This window comes from Typopeltis vanoorti, chromosome 25 (assembly GCF_054136105.1).
Source record: "Typopeltis vanoorti isolate ZY-2024b chromosome 25, IOZ_Tvanoo_1.0, whole genome shotgun sequence".
Classification (NCBI taxonomy): domain Eukaryota; kingdom Metazoa; phylum Arthropoda; class Arachnida; order Uropygi; family Thelyphonidae; genus Typopeltis; species Typopeltis vanoorti.
Window position 1 is genome coordinate 54382387 of NC_143573.1, and position 20652 is coordinate 54403038.

Genomic DNA, 20652 nt, shown 5'->3' on the forward strand with positions numbered 1-20652 from the left:
TGAGCCATCAGTATAAATAGGCAAGAAATCTGAGTGGACTGCTATGTGTGCATTAAAACAATTGCAGGTAGACAGATGATGGGGTATGAGACTTCTGTAGTTGACAAAGTGAGAGGTTGCAGGATGGAAGGCAAACCTTCCATGGAGGGATACTATTATGTTTGATGTAGACAATGTTGTCAACATTCATGCCAACACCTTTGATAGTCTCTTTATCGTGCCAAAAGAGTGTATGGCAGTCTAACATTTGTGATACTAAGCTTTCCAATGTAGAGAAAAGAGACTAGTTCACGTAGGATGATCTGGAAGAGACTTCATCTTTAGGACATAATTAAGAGACAACTGTTTCCATCTAAGTGAGAGAGTCAGTTCATTTGCTTCAACATAAAGACTTTGATGGGTGATGTTTCAAAAGGCACCAGCAGTTATCCTTATACTCTGATGATGGATGGGATCCAATCATTGCAGGTTATTCAGCCTTGCAGAACCATATACTTTAAAACCATAATACAGCTTTGAATGTATTATGACAGAAATTTTAAAAGACCTGTTTCAGAAATTAGAATGGATGTTTTTACATTTCTGCCAAAAGAATAATACCTAAACCTGAAAGATTTTGGACCCCTAGATTACTTGTATGTTTTGCAGTACATATATCTGTGAGCGAAGTTTAACAAATTAAAATACATGATCTGTATTTTAATTAGGACATAACTCCTTATAAGGATTAATGTTAAGAATAGAGCTCATAGGAACAATAAAATATAAGTTTATTATATTTTTTTCTTTTTTTTGCCTCTGTCACAGAGACATCATCAGGGATACAATCTCAAAGTAATATAAGCACACACACACACACACAAAAGAACCGACAACTATAAATGGAAGAAAAGTAGAAACCTGAAGTTCTGTGAGGGGCACCTTCTATTAGGTCTGTTGGCTAGCCTTAGCTGTTTGAGAGGCCTAAGGATTAAAGTTTCTCAAATCATGAGAAGTTTAACACATCATTTATTAAGATTAGGCTAGTTTAACATATCTGCTGATGATTCTAAGAAAAGTCTTTCAAGTTTATATTTGTTGTGGTGAAGCATAGGGGTTTTTTCCGATTCAGTTCTGTGCACAGTGTCCAGAACATGGTCAGCTAGATCAGGCTGATTATAGTTGTGATGGCAGATGTATTTCTTGTGTTCTTCTAGAGAGATGTTGGCAGATTTCCCAGTTTGAAATAATTTTTTTTTTATTTTTAATTTTTTGGGGTATCTGCTGGCATCTGCTTAGAAGAACACAATAAATACATACAGCACCATAACTATGGTCAGTCTGGTCTTGCATCATGATTTAGATAATTTACACAGAATCAAATGAAAAAAAATCTACTTAGCTTCATTGCAATAAATATAAACTTAAAAGACTTCTATTTACGAATCATCAGCAGATTTTTCAAACTTAAAAAGTATGGATGTCTTAAATTTCCCAAGATTTGGAAAACTAATCCTTAGGCCTCCTGCCTAACAGCTAAGACTAGCCAACAGTACCCATTGAGGGTGCCCGTCATAGGACATCAGCCTTCTAATTTTCTTCCACTTATTGTTTTGAGTTCTTTTGTGTGTGCTTTTACAATTTTGAGATTGCATCCTTGAAAATGTCTCTGTGACAGAGATAAAATATAGAATCTAATAAACTTATATTTATTGTTCCTCTGTGTTGTATTCTTTTAATTAAATCTTATAATGAGTTTAACCCAGCATATAAGTCTAAATACTATAAAGACACAACACTCGATAAGTATTTTGAGTATTTTATTATTAAAAGAACAACAGACATCAAAATGGACATTAAAGAATGTGTATGCTAGCAGTTTATTCTACTGTGCTCCCATTAAATAATTTTGTACAGTTTTTTATATCCTTTTTTTTTGTATAATTTTGTATTGTTATGTAATAAGTTTACTTATTTCTAAAAAAATGATTGTACAATATCCATTTTTAAATTCATTATTGATAAAAGTTTTTGAACAGATATTGTTTTGAAATAATTTTACTTTAGCTTATGTATAGATATTAAAATAAATGATATTCTTTTGTGGTTCACCATTAACTTATAGGAAACAAATTGGCCCTTTAGCTTGTTAACAATGCTAGCCTAGATGATTCTTGAGTTTGCTGTATTGCAGGAAGTTTTTGTTTGTGGTATTGCAAAAGGCTCTACTTTCAGTTGAGCAGGAGACAAGCTTATTGCATTTCATCCTTACAAAGTCTGCCTTGGATTTGTTGATAATTTTTAAAACTTGTTTTGAGCTGTAGTGCAAGCTGAATATCAGTTTACACAATAGCTCTTTTATATGTTTTTTTTTTTTATTATTATTTTTATCATGGATGCAGAGGCATATTTTTTAAAGGCTTGGATAAAGGGATTGGGGGATTTGCAGTGAAGCGGAGAAAGCGAACAATCCACTGCTGGATGAAGGCCTTTCCAAGATTACTCCAAAACTGTCTCTCCTAGAGGTAGTGCAACACTAGGACAACTCACAGTAAAGGTGGAATAAACTACATACCCTTTTCTGCCTTCCAAAAATCAGTATAATATCTTGGGGGTGGGCTGATGTGGCTCGTATCACATATTAAACTGATAAGAACAGTTAGTACACTCTTTTCTTCCAGGCCTTTCAGCTAAGATAAGAGTGCAGCATTGTATCAGCTCTTATCGGCTTAATATCTGATATAGAACACAAAATATTAAACTAATTTTTGGAAGACCAAAAAGTTCTTGGGTCTTGCTCCACCATGACTGTGAGTTGCCTGGTTATAGATCCAGGAATCAGCTGCTATGTTTGTATACAAGTGCTAGAAGTGTAAGAAACAAGGCAAATGAAATGGTTGCATTGATTGAGTCTGTTCATTCAAAAATTGTTGGAATAAGTGAGACATGGTTGGATGAGGATGACATCCTGACAGGAATAGAGATGGAAAGTATGATGTGTTTTGTGAAGATAGAAAGGGTAAAAAGGGAGGAATGCTATTGCTTTTAGAGAAAGAGTTATGTCCATACAAGGTAGCAAGAGCAAATAGTTTGAGATTAGAGGTGAATAGAATGAAATTCGGATGTTATTATGGGCAATTTTAATTATGGTAATATAGATTGGGATGATGAGATAAGAACTGGAAGTAAAGAAAATGAGTTGGAGTATTTGATGGACATCTACTTCAGGCAGTATGTAACATGGGGGGGGGGGGGTACACAAGGATTGATATATATGAATCAATGGCTAGAAAGAAGATCAATGCTGCTTGTGTGATATTCAAGAATTATATAGAAGAAGTAATGCCTAAATGTATTCCAAGGGTCAGAAGGTAAAATAAGGTAGGCGTGAAATGGATGAATGAAGAAATTGAGCATGCGATACAGTGGGAAAAGGCATTATGGAGGCAACATGAGAGGAGTTGTAATAATTAATTCCATGAGGATTGCAAAGAAGAACAGGCAAGGAGGGGGACTTTGTTGGTAAGGGTAGCAAAAGTGAATTATGAGCAGAGTTAGCTAATTTAGCCAGGAAATAAAAAAAATCCTAGATAGTTCTTTCATTATGTAGCCAGGAAAGAAAAAAAAAAGAATGATTATGGAAGGATTACATTGATTGAAAAAATGGTATAGGAACAACTGTGGCAGAGGATATAGTTGAGATATTTAATGAACAGCTCATAAATGTCTTTCATTCTTGTGAATATGACATCATGCAGAGTTCCACTGCAGTTGAGGACGTGGAGGAGAATAGATTGCTGTAAGTGAGCAAAAGGTATATAGGGAAAAGAGCAAACTTGATGTTAATAAGGCTATGGGACTTGATAATATATCACCACACATTTTGAAGGAATGTGCCAGGGAGTTGACATCTGCTTTGACATATTTGTTTAATATGAGTCTTGCACTGGGTCAAGTTCCAAAGGACTGAAGGGAAGGCAAGATAGTGCTACTTCAGTTAATTGCAGATGAAACTCAAGAGCATCAAATTATAGTCGTATTTGTATGTCAGTTGTGATTCAAATGTTGGCAAGAGTGGTGAGAATAAGAATCCAGAATTTGGTTGACAACAATGGTATTATCTTTGATTGACAGCATGGATTTGCTAAAGGGAGGTCATGTTTTAGTAATCTACTTACTTATTACAATAACGTGATAGCTTTATTGGACAGAGGAGAGGGATTCACATGAAATATACTTAGATTTTTGCAAAGGTTTTGATAGATAACCGCATGATATGATAGTCAAATGGATTGGATGGGTTGGATATTAGTCTAGTGTAGTGTTTCTCAACCTGTGGTCCATGACGATGGGACAGGTGGTCCGCAGGCAAAGTTAAATTAATTAAATAAATATATATTTTTAATTATCCAAACAAAACAAATTAAAACTGAATAAGCAAGTAAAAAGTATCGAAAAAAACAAATGTAGTAGTTGTGGTCTGTAGAATTGTTTTAAGCATTTTACTGGTCCTTGGGCTTAGAAATATTAAGAAATGCTGGTCGTTTGCATTGAAACGGAGATTGGCTATCTGATAGGTATTAGCAAGTTGTGTATGAGGGAGCAATATTCCAGAAGTGGAAAGTCACAAGTGGTGGCTCAGGGTCTTTATAATTCTCAGGGGTCTATTTTAGGTCCATTGCTGTTTAACCTGAATGTTAATGATATTGGTGACAATTTGGATGGGGATATTCAGTTAATTGCAGATGATGCAGGGTTGAGACAAACTATGAGGAGTAGAGCAGATGTTCTGGCCTTATACGTGGACTTGAATAGATCAAGTGAATGGTCACAGGAGTGGAGTAGCCAGTTCACAGCTGCAAAATGTAAGGTTTTTAAATTTGGGAAAGAAAGATAGGATTTAGAATTTACACTTTGTGGGATATATTGTTGGAGGTGGAGGAAATAAAAAATTTTGGGATGATCGTAGATAAAGATCTAAAATTGTGAGGACAACACAAAGAATTCTAGGAATGATGCAAAGGACACTGGCTTGTAGAAGTAAGATGATGGAAGAGGTGATTGATTAACATGTTCATTGCCAATCACGCGATATCACGTGATGTGAGTTCTCACCGCCCGGCCGATCACGCGTTATCGTGTGGACATCACTAACTAAATAAAAAAATAAAAAAAAATTGTCCACCACACGAAATTCCAATTTTCAGCTTGGCAATGAAAGTGTTAAGGTAGTTTCTGATCTCTGGAATGTTTAATATGAGGAAAGGTTAAGAATACGCAATTTACAGAGTCTGATGGTTTGGAGGAAGAGAGCTGATATGATAGAGCGTACAAATTGGTAAGGGTTTGTTATAGGATCAGTGTTGAAGAGGTTTTTCATAAATTGGTGGGAGATCAGGGGGAGAACAAGAGGTTATCCCTCAAGGCTGTATAAGGAAGTTTTGTACTTGGGAGTGAGGAGAAGTAGGTTTCTTACATGGAGAGTTGTGAATGATTGGAATACCTTGCCAGAGAGTGCAGTGTCTACAGAGAATTTGAATGTGTTTAAGGCAGGGTATGATGAGCTGTGTGTATGACGAAAGGACCTCCTAGATGAGTCTTTGACTGAATGGAGTCTTAGGATAATAATAATAATGATATATATATATATATGTGTGTATGTTTGTGCGTGCACATGCTGGGTCAAGATGTAAAATGTATTTTTTATTGTGGCTTTCAGTCAGAAATGTTTCGAAAAATACTGCCTGAATATTTGGGAAATGGATGTGGAAGTGTTTCTTATTGTATACTTTTTATGGGATTTTATTGAAATTTTGGTGTTATTTTGGATTTTTTTGTGTATATTGCTGGTATTTTTTGTAAAAATCACAAATGGTATAAAAAATATATTTTTCCTATTTTTTTATTATTTGTAATTTTTAAAGGAGATATTTTATATCTGTTACATTTATTATTATTATTATTATTATTATTATTATTATTATTAACATTTGACCTCCATGGAGTCAGAGACTCATCGTGGGAGGTGCTCACTATTGCATGTAATGCTCATCCAACCTCGTCTTAAACTGATTCACTGTGTCCACAACACACTCAAGCAGTGCATTCCACTCACCAACCACCCTCCACACAAAGAACCTGCTTCTCACTCCTTTGCTCACACCCTCCTTATACAGTTTCCAGCAATGGTCTCTTGTTCTCCCCCCCCCCCTCCCAGTCTATGAAAAATCTCTTCCATGTTTACCTGAAAACAACCCCTGACCAGCTTATATGTCTCGATCATATCCCCCCCCCCCTCCCTCTTCCTCCTATTCACCAAGTGCAACTTACATTCTCTCAATCTGTCCTCATACTCCACATTCCAAAGACCACTGACTACCTTTGTGAATCTTCTCTGTACCCTTTCAAACATATTCTTGTCACCATGAAAACCCGGCAACCAAATCTGTGCACAGTAATCCATATGAGGCCTGATCAAGGCCTCATGTGGATTACTGTGAACAGAATGGAATCATAACATCTCTATTTCTGCATGTCAGGGTTATCTGCATCGTTGCCATTATTCAATGTGATGTCTTCACAACTTGTGTAATGTGGCCCTTGAATTTCAGGTCCTTGTCCTCCATCACTCCTAGATTTCTCATCTCCTCTACTTCTGTTAAAGTTTCCCCACAAAGTGCATACTTTGCATCCCATCATTGCTTACCAAATCTCACAACCTTACACTTGCAACACTGAACTGACATTTCCCCTTACCTGCCCATCTTATTGTCTCTTGTAAGGCATTAACATCAGCCTGACTGTGCATTACTCTCCCCAGTTTTGCGTAATCCACAAATGGCTTGATATCACTAGTTAAACCCAACCCAATATCATCATCATACAAATTGAACAACAATGGCCCCAAAACTGGCCCCTGCAGCACACCACTGGTGACATTTCTCTTTCGAGATACTGCATCCCCATATACAACTTTCTGATACCTATTCGATAGCTAGTCACTGATTGAACACAGAAGTCTGTTATCCAATCCCATCTGTTTCAATTGATTTAAGAGCTTGTCGTGTGGCAGGCTATCAAAAGCCTTTGCAGAATCCAAGTACACCTGTATATGCATCTCCCTTGTCCAAGGTATTTGTCACCTTGTTATTGTACATAAGTAAGTTAGTGAAACATGATCTCCTCATAGCAGACTCATGCTGATAACCACAGAGAATACTGCTGTTATCAACCCATTACTGTATCCTACTTCTCACCAATCTCTCCAGGACCTTCATCACAACTCCAGATATACAGACCAGCCTAAATTTGAAGCTACAGCCTTATCACTGCTTTTATGCAGTGGAACAATTTTACCCTCCTTCCACTTCCTTGGAACCTGTGCTGTTGCAAAACTCTTATTAAACAGGCATGCCAATGCACTGCCAGTTCCCTGGAACATTCCCCTAAGATGTGTGGTGATATGTCATCAAATCCTATTGCCTTATTGATATCAAGGTTATTTATTTCCTCAAATACCTCCTGCTCACTCACAATTAAGCTATCCTCTCCTATGTCCTCTATACTTAAGTTCCTCGTGATTTCCCCCTGATCAGGATGAAACACCCTTATAAATTGATCACTGAATACCTCAACAATGTCTTCTGTAGCAGTTACCATTCTACCATTTTCATTCCTTAACTTCATCTTTCCATAATCATTCTTCCTTCTACTTGCCATATATCTAAAAAACTCTGTAGGGTTTTTCTTAGCCTGATTTGCCAATCTCTGCTCATACTCTACTTTTGTTTTCCTTATTAACTGAGTCACTCTCCTGGCTTCTTCTTTATATTCTTCATGTGACTGATTACCATTATTCATCTTGTACTTCCTCCAAAGTACTTTCTTTTTCCAGATATCATGTTTAAGTTCCACATTCATCCATTTTACACCAACATTCTTAGCCTTTTGGCCTCTGGGATACATTCGTACATTGATGCTGTTATGTATTTCTTTGTAAGTTCTCATGCAGCATTTATTTCCTTACCGCTCAACTCCTCATTCCATGTTATAGCTCAAAGTTGTCTTCTAAGCTTGTCATAATCACCAGCCTTAAAATATTCCACATATATCCTTTCCTTGCAAACGTCTGCATATGACTAGCTACAACACAGATGATTACTGCATGATCACTTTCACCAACTGGAGGAAAATGTGAAACCCCTCAATTACATCCTCTGATGAAATGATGAGATCTAAAATTGTTAATCCATGCTTGCCTTTCTTTACGTGCTGCTTGAGATAGTTATCTCAAGAACTCGAGAAATTAATTTTCCTTATTCCCAAATGCTATCTCTTCATTCCAAGCTCGTCGTTGTCTGGTAGCATCCTCTAGCAAGAGGGTTGCAACAGATGAGCAGCTATACTTCATTTTTCTCTGTCTGTCACCTCTGTCATTCTTAAACCAGTCCATTCCATGATGTCATTGAACCATTGAACCACTCTCTAGTTGGTCTTCCACTTCTTCTCTTCCCCTCAACTTTCCCTTGTAATATAGTTCTTGTCAGGTGTCCCAAAGAACCTCTCAGAAGATGTCCTACAAATCTGGTCTTTCTTTGCATAATATTCTTGAGCAGTGTTCTTTCCACCCCAACTCTTCTTAAAACTTCTTGATTTGATATTCTCTCTGTATAGCTAATCTTTTCCATCTTTCTATAACACCACATTTTCAATGCATTAATTATTTCTATATCTCTCCTTCTGAGTGTCCATGACTCACTTCCGTAACTTGCAATACTCCAAATTGTTGCTTTAACTATTCCAACTCTAACACCTATTTTAATATTCTTGTTTATTAAAATTCTCTTCATTTCCATAAATGCCAATTTAGCTTTGCCTATTCTATTTCTAATGTCCAACTCTGAAGTTCCTTTCTCTGAGATCCAGCTACCTAAATATTGAAATCTTTCCACTTCTTCTAAAATCTTTCCTCCACATCTTATTTTTACATTATCTCCTATTTTTCTACCCATTATCATTATCTTAGTCTTTTTTGTGTTAATTATTAGTCCATACTCTTTACAAGAGTTTTCAATTCTTTGAACAATTTGTTGTAATCCATTTTCGCTTTCTGCCATCACCACTACACCATCTGCATATCTTAAGTTATTAATGATTCTTCCATTTATTATTATTCCTTTTTCTACATCCTCAAGTGCCTCTCTAAGCATCTGTTCACTGTAAAAGTTAAACAATAATGGAGATAACTTTGCATCCTTGTCTAACTCCTCTCTCCACTGGGAATTCTCCTGTTTCCTCTCCATTTACACGTACTGATGCTGTTTGTGACCAATATAATCTCTTTAAAATTTCCAAGTCATAAGAGTCAATATCAATACAGGGTGTTTCAAAAAGAATGTCCCGATTTGAAAATTTTATATCATATCTCTGCAACCATGAACCAGCAGATGGAGGGCACATTGAGCATTTGTAATTGTGGTGAGTGAAACTTTAGGCCTTACTTCATACTTGGTCATTTATTTTGTAACCGTACCATATTTTCGTTATTAAATATAATTATTTGAAATTGGGTCATTCGTTTTGAAACACCATGTATTTTTTAGAATGTCAAAAAGCCTTTTATGTTTGACTGTATCAAATGCCTTTTCAAAATCTATAAATCCGAAAAACGACTTTCCACCATGGTTTAGTGTTTTCTTCCCAATAATTCTTAGACAAGTTATAGCCTCTCTAGTTCCTTCTAGTTCCTCTGTTGGTTCGGAATCCAAACTGTTCCTCATTCATTTCTTTTTCTATTTTATTCTTAATTCTCTCTAAAATTATTTGTGCCAAGATTTTTACTGTCTGAGTTATAAGACTTATTGTTCTAAAATTGTTACAGTCTACAACTCCTGTCTTTTTTGGAATGGGGATAAAAATTGATCTTCTAAATTCCTCTCATAATTCTTCTCCCTCATAAATTCCATTAATAATTTGCCATAACACTTCCATACCTTTTTCACATATATTCCTTATAAGTTCCATCTGTATACCATCTATTCCAGAGGATTTTCCTTCTTTCATCTTTTGAATTGCTAGATTCAATTCCTCCCTCATGATGCACAGCCTCTGCCAACTATTCTCTTTCATTTGATTTTCTCTTCTTCCTCTGTCTTCATAAAGTTTACTTACATATTCTTCCCATCTCTGTAATATCTTCACATTTTCTATCAGAATTTCACCTTTTTCATTCCTGACTGCTCCAGTCCTTTGCATCTTTCTCCTTCTTGTCATCATATTAATGTTTTTATAAACACCTTTTATGTCATTTCTTTCTGCCTTTGCTGTTGTATCTCTACTTATTTCATCTAACCACTCTTCCTTTTTCCTTCTTATCTCTCTTTGTATCTCCCTACTCAAGTCTTTATACTGCTTTTTTTTTTCTCCTCCGTTTTAACTAACGTTCTTCTTTGTGATATTTTCTTCATATTGCCCGTCATCCATGGCTTCTTTCTTTTCTCTCTTTCCTCTTCTTTTTTGGCTAAATGCAATTCTATAGCAGTAATTAAGCTTTCCTTCAGAATCTTCCATTTTTCACTTACTTCATCACTTTCTTGTATATTTCTCTCATTCATTTCTTCTTCTACTTTCTTTGCAAATTCACTCGCCACTTGGTATCTTCAGCCGCTCCATTTTCCATGATTTGTTCCATTTCCCTGCAGTTACCTTTTTTAGATTAATCCTCATCTTAGTTGACAACAATATATGATCTGCATCACAATCTGCTCCTGGATATGTTGTCACATCTTTTATAATGTATCTATATCTTTTATTTTATCAAAACATAATCTATCTGATTTCTTCAACTATTTATATCCTCCCCTGGGGACTTTCCACATATACAGTCTTCTTGGATGTTTCTTAAACCAAGTGTTCATAATTGCTAAATCATGTTTTCTACAGAAATCCAACAGCATATCTCCTCTTTCATTTTTTACTCCCAATCCATATAGCCCAACAATATCTTCCTCTTCTGATTTTTGCATTCATATCACCCTGTATTATAATTATATCTTTTGTTTCTTTACATTTCAAACCCTGTTCTATATCTCCATAAACTCTCTCTACCTTCTCATCCCTATAATCACAAGTAGGTAAATATATCTGAATAAGTAGATTTGCTAGTAGCCTTCCACACATCCTGCCACTCGTTTATTCAATATTATACCAACACCTGCTTGATGCTGCTCTTCCCCTCCCGAGTAAATTATTCTCATTTCATCTTCTGTTCTAAAATCTCCTTTTCCTTTCCATCTCACCTCCGCCATTCCCAGAACATCTATTTTCAATTTTAGCATCTCCATTTTTACAATCTCCAATCTTTCAGTTTGAAGTAAGGTATTCACATTCCAAAATCCAATGTGAAAATTACTTTTAGCCCCTTTTCCATATGAATATATTCCATTTTCCTCTTCTCCACCTCCTGCAGGCTTTAGTAAAGAAGATTCATATGAGTGACATGCAATCTGGTCAATATCCATACTGGAACAAGTGACCTCCCTGGTAGCCAATTGTGCAGTTCTATCCCATCCTGAACTGTGCATTGCTCGTCATTTTGATCCTTGTTGCTCATCCAAACTAGGGAAAAGTAGAGGCATAGTGGTTTCCTGTTGCCTTCTATGCATGAAGAAAAGGAAAAATAGAAACATAGAAAGATTCACTCCTAACTCTCGAGTACTCTAATAGCATTGGGGGAAGGAACAAGAAAGAAATAAGAGTAGGGACCATCCTATAGATAATATAACAGCTTTCCACATTCCCAGGCCTATAGCAACATCCAACTAAATATGTCTTCCTCTCAACCTCCACATTACACCACACTGCTTCATAACCATTTGTTTAGTTATCTTTCATGATACAGTTAATGCACAAAATTAAAGACCAGGTGGTGTAAAAAGTTATAATTTGCAATTATGAATCTTTTTATAGTTGTTTCTCGATATTAGTATTTTATTAGTTTTGGTTTTGTAACCATGTACAGGGTGTTCGGGATAAATTTGACAGTTTCGTAAGGAAAAAGAAAATCTTCTTTGTATCTATTAAATTTAATGAATTGACAAAAAAACATTACAGGCAGAGTTAATTACAATACTATCAACAAGATTTACTCAAAATAACCACCATTAGCATCGATCACAGCTTCAATTCTGCTTCGGAACCTCGAACAAGCTGATGCTACAGTCTCCCTGGGAAGGGCCGCAAAAACTGTTTTAATTTTATCCATTAACTGGGCTTTTGTATTACTGGAAGTGCGATTGGTGTCTTTTTCAACTGCGCCCCATACAAAATAATCCATGGGGTTAAGGTCTGGGGAGTTTGGAGGCCAAACATTTGGACTGGTGAAGTCGTAGAAATTTTCAGACAACCATTTTTGACTTTTCCCAGAGGTGTGGCAAGGGGCCGAATCCTGCTGCCATACATACGGCCTACCATTGGCTACCCTTGTTATCCAGGGCTTGACTACAGTTAGCAACTCCACGAACAAAGCCCGAATTCCAATGCCAGGGTTCTTCAACACCTGTTCCTGCAGATTTGCGAGGAATTCTGCTGTACGAACGCAATCAGATCGTCTGCTAGGGATCTTTCTTCTTGCTACATCCTCGTAGTCACCATTGCAAGTCTCTAGTTCATGCCTGATTGTTTTTACTGTATTCAGGGAGCATTGGGCAGCAGTCGTAATATCCTTATTTTGATGGCGGGCACGAATCATCATGATACAAGTTATTCTCTTCCATGATTCAGGTGGGTTCCAGCTATCCATCCTTTCTGACATCTTGTATATGAATGAAGAAGGGTCCAAACTTTTAAATGAAGAGAAGTGTGTGTTAATACATGTAACTTACGGAAAAATATAATTAATTATAAATATGTCAAATTTATCCCGAACACCCTGTATAATTGGCACTTGTTATGTGTCTGCTAAGAAATTGATATCTGTTTAAAGAAATAATGTAAAGAATTTGAGATTGATGTATTTGCCAGACATGAGATTATTGTAATGATTTGAATGGTTCTGTATTATTATTATTTACGGCATCTCCATGGAGTCTAGAGAATCACTGTTGGAGACCAATTCAACCATCATATACACAAATCCTATCATATCTCTTCTTGAATCCATTCACCATCAGGGAACTCACAACCATTTGCAATCCATTTCACTCACTCACCACTCTCCATGCAAAAAATCTGGTCTGCACACCTCTACTAACCACACTCTTACACAATGTCCATGGTTGGCCTCTACTTCTCTGACTATTTGTCATATATTGAAAAATTTCGCTTGCATCAATTTTATAAAACCACTTTAATATCTTAAAAGTTCCTATCATATCTCCTATTTTCTGCCTATCAACTAAACTTTGTAACCCACAAACTTTCAACCTGTCATCGTAGGGAGTATTCTACATACCTGTCACCATCTTGGTCACTCGTCTCTGAATCCTTTTGACCACAGTCTGGTCCCCAAGAAACCCAAGTGACCAAATCTGCATGCTATATTCAAGATGTTGCTGAATCATAGTCTTATAAAGAGGAATAATAACTTCCTTATCTTTACTTATTAGTGTATTTTTCGACATCCAAGTAATTCGTTGAGCTATTTTACTAACTTTTGTGATATGCCTTCTGAACTTTAACTCTTTTTCCACCATTATTCCCAAGTCCCCAGCCTCATTAATTTCCTCAAACCAATCATCATCATCATCATCATCATCATGCATATCAAGGATTCAGGCCTAGCATAGCCTGTTTCGGCCTTAGAAGTCATCGTTGAATTGTTTAAGAGGACATCCTGGTTTTCTTTTCCCTAATGGCTTGTGCTTTAAGGCTTGTTCTGGTAATCTTTCTGTTTTCATTCTTTGAACATGTTCCATCCATTTATGTTTATATTTTTTTATTTTTTTCTATTACTGGTTCTTGGTTTAATTCTTTCATAATTTCTTAATTTCTTTTGTGATCAAATAGCGTATACTTTGCAGTTTTTCTCATAAACTTCATTTCTGCTGTTGTTAATCATTGTTTATCTTTTTGTTTTATTGTCCAGATTTCGCTTCCATACATTAAGACTAGTAGGGCTAATGTATTGTATACTTTTAGTCTGGTTTGTTTTTGAACTAGGTTTGGTTTAAATATAGAGTTAATTACACCTGTTATTTTTAAATATTTTGCAATTTTTACATTCATATCTTTTTCATTTTCATATGTGATCGTACATCCTAGGTAGTTAAATGAATTCACCTGTTCTAAGATCTTGTTATCTATTTCTATTTCAGTTCTTGCTGGATCTTGTCCTTTAAAGGCCATAGTTTTTGATTTTTCTGTTGATATTATCATACCATAATCTTTGGATATCCCATTTAGATCTAAAATAGCTTTCTTTGGATATCCCATTTAGATCTAAAATAGCTTTCTGTAGTTTATCTTCAGAATTTGTAATTATTATTTGGTCGTCGGCAAAGAAGAGAGTGTTTAAGTTTACTGTAGGAGAAACTTTAATTCCTTCATGTAAATTTTTATTCCATTTTATTATTATTTCATTTAAGTAGATATTAAAAGGAGTTGCTGAGAGGGGACATCCCTGCCTTGGTTTATCTCTCTCGTATATGGTAGCTCGTGATTTAATCTTGTTTGTATTCCATTATTTTCATATATACTTGTGATAGCTTTTAGGATATTATTTGGTATTTGTCTTTCTTTTAATATGTTAAATAATATGTTTCTTTTAACTTTGTCAAATGCTTTTTCAAAGTCAATAAATGCAATATGTGTTTCTAAATTGTCGTATTCTCTTATTTTCTCTATTATTAATTTTAGGCAAAAGGCTGGGTCTATACATGATCGTCCTTTTCTAAATCCATTCTGTACTTCTAAAATAAAGTTTTCGGAATATTTCATTAGTTTGCTATTTAAGATTCTGCTATATATTTTGTAACAGGAATTTAGTATACTGATACCTCTCTACAGTTTTTAGGGTCATCTCTATTACCTTTTTTAAATATAGGACTCACAATTGCTTTTTCCCATTCTATTGGGGGGATACCAGTTGAATAAATTTTATTTAGTTCTGAACCTCAAACCAATACCATCAATATTATTATTATTATTATCATTATTATGATGATGATTCAGGCCTCCATGGGGTCAAATGACTCATCATGGGCAGCCCATCTTAGAAGACACAAAATCTATCATACCACTCCTTGAACTCATTGACCGTTCTTGCTCTCACCTCTGTATTGGGCAGTGCATTCCACATTTCAACCACCCTCCATTCAAAGAAACCACTCCTCACCCTCCTGCTCACATCTTCCTTTCGTAACTTCCAGGGATCATCACTCCTTCCTGCTGTTCCACCAAGCGAAAGAACTCACCAGTGTTTACCCTGTAACTACCTCTCAACAGTTTAAAAGTCTCAGTCATATCACCTCTTCTTCTTCTTCTGTTTACCAAACTCTGCAGTCCACATTCCCTCAGCCTGTCTTCATAGCTAACATTGTACAGTCCTGATACCATCTTTGTTACCCGCCTCTGCACACTTTCCACAGTTAATTTATTTCCTTCAAATCCTGAGGTCCAATATGATATGACCAGTAGGACGTATGATACATCATATGCAATCTTTTCAACCCAACTATTAATGTTGCAAAATATAAGATTATGCACGTTATATTTTGCAACATTAAATTGACAATCATTATCCTTTGTCCATAATGCCAATTTATTTAAATCATCGTGCAGGATATCCACATCACCTTTATCAACTATTGCTCTCCCCAGTTTTGCATTATCAGCAAACAACTAAATATCCCCTCTTAAATCTCTCTCCTATGTCATTGATATACAAATTAAAGAGTAGTGGCCTTAGTATCAAACCCTGATGTACTCCACTAGTCACCATCTTTCTCCTAGACTCCACTCCACCATATACTACTCTCTGGTGTCTGTTCATCAGCCATCTTCCTATCCATTCTACTATTATTCCACTTTATTATAAAATGTGAATAAGTTACTAAGACAGGACCTACCTATTACAAAGCCATGCTGGCCACTATAGAATATTGCATCACTATTCACCCACTGTTGTCTTTTACCTTTCACCAACTTTTCTAATACTTTAACAACTACTCCCGATATATTAATTGGTCTGTAGTTTGCTACCTCTGTCTTGGAGCCTCCTTTATGCAATGGTACTATCTTACCTTCTTTCCACTTCATTGGAACCCTGGCAGAGAAGAGAATTAGATTGAACAACTTTGTCAATTCTCTTGCTCTTTCACATAGTACATGGGCTGATATGCCATCCAGTCCCACCGCTTTGTTCACATTCATAGTTTTTAATATGCTGAACACCTCCTATTCAGCTACCTCAATGTTGATATGCATCTCTGTAACATCTGTGATATCAGCAACTGTAAAATCACAACATAGATGACACTTCTTCAGCTTTCACGAACCACTGAGGTTCTTTACTGTCCATCTTGGACTTCTCAACCATCCCCCCCCCCCCAAAGGATAAGGTGGTTGGCCCTATGTCTCCTAAGTGTCCTATGTCTATAGATGCATGTGTTCATGGGGTTTGCCTGTTCTGGGGGGGGGGAACCCTGAGATTCTGGGAGAGAAATCCCCCTACCTCCATATGAGGCCGGCTAACTCACCTTTAGTCAAAAGAGACCAGAAAGGTTCCTCAAGTCTTCAATTCCCATTGAAGACTTCAGTTGTAAAGACTTGTCCATTGTAAAGACATTGTCTTTTCGCTAATGACAGTTTCGTCATGGCAAACTTCTTGCTTACTGTTTAGTTGCACAAGTATGCATGCTCACCGAGGAGGTTGATGGGTGATTGACAGCTGACAGCTTGAGCATTTTGTATCTGGATAACAGAATAAAAGAATATGAGAGAGAATTGAAGTTTGAGAAGCAGACTAGGGAATTTTGTTTTGGGAAATTTTGAAAAACTTGACACAGTCAGAATAAATTAATAGAGGATTCTGAAATCTTAACAAGGTGAATCCTTTGACTGGAAAATTTGGGACTGTCAACAAGTGAATAGTAAATAAAAGGAGCCAATAAATAGATGTTCTGTTTCAACATTTGAAAAAATGCAAGTGCACACATGTGTATGATGTGCACTTAATTTCACACAAATACTGTATGTATTTATGTATTATTTATACATATGTAGTATATAAAATAATTCCCTTGACTCAACCACCACATATATATACATAAGATGTCATTTTAATTATTATTATTATTATTATTATTATTATTATTATCATTATCATTATTATTATTATTATAATTATTCCGGGCAACTCCAAGGAGTCGACAGACTCATCTAGGAAGGCCCTAACATCATGTCAAGAACAACTATTCGACATTCACACAGTATCTATCATACCTTGCCTTGAACTCATTCACAGTTGTAGCACCCACAACAGATTCTGGCAGCTTATTCCATTCATTCGCCACTCTCCAAGTAAAAAACCTAGCTCTAATACCCTTGTTAACCATATTCTTGCCCGGGTTCCATGCATGGCCCCTAGTCCTCCCACCACTAGTCCTATTTTCAAAAATATCTTCTGGATTAATCTTATAGAAACCCTTCAGTAATTTTTGCAACCCACAAATCTTCAACCTATTCTCGTAAGGTTCATTCCATAGACCTGCTATCAACTTGGTCACTTGTCTCTGGATCCTCTCTGCCTCCTCCTCCCCCCATCACGAAGAAACCCTGGTGCCCATAACTGGGCACAGTAATTCAGATGGGGTCTTATCAAGGCTCGATACAGAGGAACAGGAACTTGTTTGTCTTTTCATGTTAAAATATTTTTCAGAAGCCAAGTGATTTGATGAGCTGATTTAACCACTTTTGCAATGTGCCCTCTAAACTTCAATTCCCTATCCACCAACACTCCCAAATCCCGGGCCTCATCAGTCTTCTGGAGTACGGTTCCACCAATGTGATATACTGCTGCTATTCTTTTCACCCCATAACCTGAACACACCATACCCATCACATTGAATCCCACTAGCTATATCATCTACAGTCAGCCATGATTCACTAATACCAATAACCTGTGGTCTGGAAGTGGCAACCATGGCCAAAAACTCTTCCTTCTTGTACCTAATATTCCTAGCATTAGTGTACATGAATTTAAGACCCCCATTAGCCCCATCCCAACCTTGATGTCTTATATTAACTATCCCATTCGAATTAATGCAAGAGTTCACTTCTATACTGGATGACAATAAATTGTTCCTTACTTCTGTTACATGCAGTCTTCTAATATATCTCTTGCTTTAAGTTAGATACTAATTCCTGCTAATGACACTAATGTTATAAAGATCAAAACATTGAAATTGGTAATGGTAATAGGTAATAAATTAACTTTTCTCAAAATTAAAGCTGCTTCAGAAATCACAGTATGATTTGTATTTATGTCAGATGGAATGTAAGAGCGATTAATGGAAAAGAGAAAGAACTTATACAAGAAATAGCCAAAAGAAACATTAAAATATGCAGCATAACAGAAACAAAAAAAAAAAAAAATAGGAAATGGAACAATGAATATAGAAGACTATATATTTATATATACAGTGGAGGAAAAAAACAAAATAGAGCTGGAGTAGTAATAGTTATTATTATTATTCAGACCTCCGTGGAGTCAAAAGACTCATCTCGAGAGGTCCTTCCTACGAAACACAAAGTCTATCAAGACTCATCATGGGAGGTCCCTCTTAGGAAACTCAAAGTCTATCATACCACTCTTTAAACTCATTGACCATTCTCACTCTCACCACTCTATCAGGAAATGCATTCCATAGTTCAACCACCCTCCATGCAAAGAAACCACTCCTCACCCTCTTGCTCACAGTTTCCTTTCGTAACTTCCAGGGATAGCCCCCTTGTCATCACTCCTTCATGCTGTTTAACCAAGCAAAAGAACTCCCCAGTGTCAACCCTGTAACCACCTCTCAACAGCTTAAACGTCTCAATCATATCACCTCACCTTCTTCTATTCACCAAACTCTGCAGTCCACATTCCCTCAGCCAATCCTCATAACTAACATTGTACAGTCCTGAAACTATCTTTGTTATCTGCCTTTGTACGCTTTCCACAGTTAATTTATCCCCTTCAAATCCCGGAATGAAAACACTTTTATCTCTACTGGTCAGTGTCCTTCTCATTATTGCAGCAATCCTCTATGTTACCTTCACCCCCATTGCAATATGTCCCCTAAATTTCAGATTTCTATCAATCATCAATCCCAGATCTCTTGTCTCCCCTACTTCCTCCAGTATAGCTCCTCCAATAGAGTATGCAGTGTCTCATCGATGTGTCCCAAACCTCGAGACCTTACATTTTGCTGCATTAAACTGATATCCCATTCATTTGCCCATCTATCTAACTTATTCAAATCCTCTTGCAGGGCTACCACATCTGCACTATTACTAATAACCCTTCCCAGCTTCACATCATCTGCAAACAACTGACTATCCCCTTGCAGTCCACTGACAATGTCATTGATATAAAGGTTGAACAATATAGGTCTCGGTACTGAGCCCTGTGGGACCACACTTGTAATCTTCTGCCTCTTTGAAACTGCCCCATCATACACAACTCTCTGATACCTATCAGACAGCCAATCCTGAATCCAGTTGACTAACCTGACATCCAGACCCATGTGTTGCAATTTAAATATCAGCTTATCATGTGGCACCCTGTCAAATGCCTTCGCTAAATCGAAGAAAATGGCAATATATGACTTTCCCTCATCTACTGCTCTTGTAACTTTATTATAAAAGGCTAGCATATTATTAAAACAAGAGCGCCCCTTCACAGATCCATGTTTACTCTTGCAGATAACATCACCATCATCTGCACAATGATGTATACGGTCCCTCACTAATTTCCCCAAGATCTTAACAACTACTGATGACACGCAAACTGTCCTATAATTAGACACTTCCAGTCTGCTACCACCCTTATGCAATGCCACTATCTTACCTTCCTTCCATTCCCTGGGCACCTTTCCCATAGCCAGACTTTCATTGAAAATCCAGGTCAAAGGAGCTGTCAGTTCTTTAGCACATTCTCTGAAAACTTGTGGTGAAATACCATCCAGTCCCACAGCTTTACTGACATCCAGAGTACTCATCATCTGGAACACACTTTCCTCCTGCACTTCTAAACCACGAACCTGCTCTATCTCTAGTATTAAAATTTACCTCCATGATGAAATAAAGTGTTCATTGAACAATTCCACTATGTCCTTTGCATCAGTCACTCTATTCCCATTTTTAACCCACGATGTCAATCTTCCACATACATAAATATAGCGATACATAAGGAGTTAAATGAAAATATAGAAGAATATTAATAGTTAAGGTAAAAAAAGATAGCAGTAAACTAAATATAATTGCAGCTTATGTCCCAGAAGAAGGAAGAAAAGAACACAAGCTTTTATGAGGACCTATGACAAATAGTACAAGAAATAAAACCAAATGAAAAATTAATTATAATGGGAGACTTATATACAAGAATAGTACATATAATAATAAATGGAAGTGTGCAAAAATTTAATGAAAGACAATAAACAATAATGGAAAAATATTGATACAGTTCTGTGC

At 36.4% G+C, this 20652-nt stretch overlaps 2 pseudogenes; one reads left to right on the forward strand and one right to left on the reverse strand.

Annotated features, from left to right (window-relative positions):
- Positions 1–2479: 2479 nt before the first annotated feature.
- On the reverse strand, positions 2480–2682 carry LOC150092752 (U2 spliceosomal RNA; annotated as a pseudogene).
- On the forward strand, positions 2650–2830 carry LOC150092753 (U2 spliceosomal RNA; annotated as a pseudogene).
- The last annotated feature ends 17822 nt before the right edge of the window (positions 2831–20652 follow it).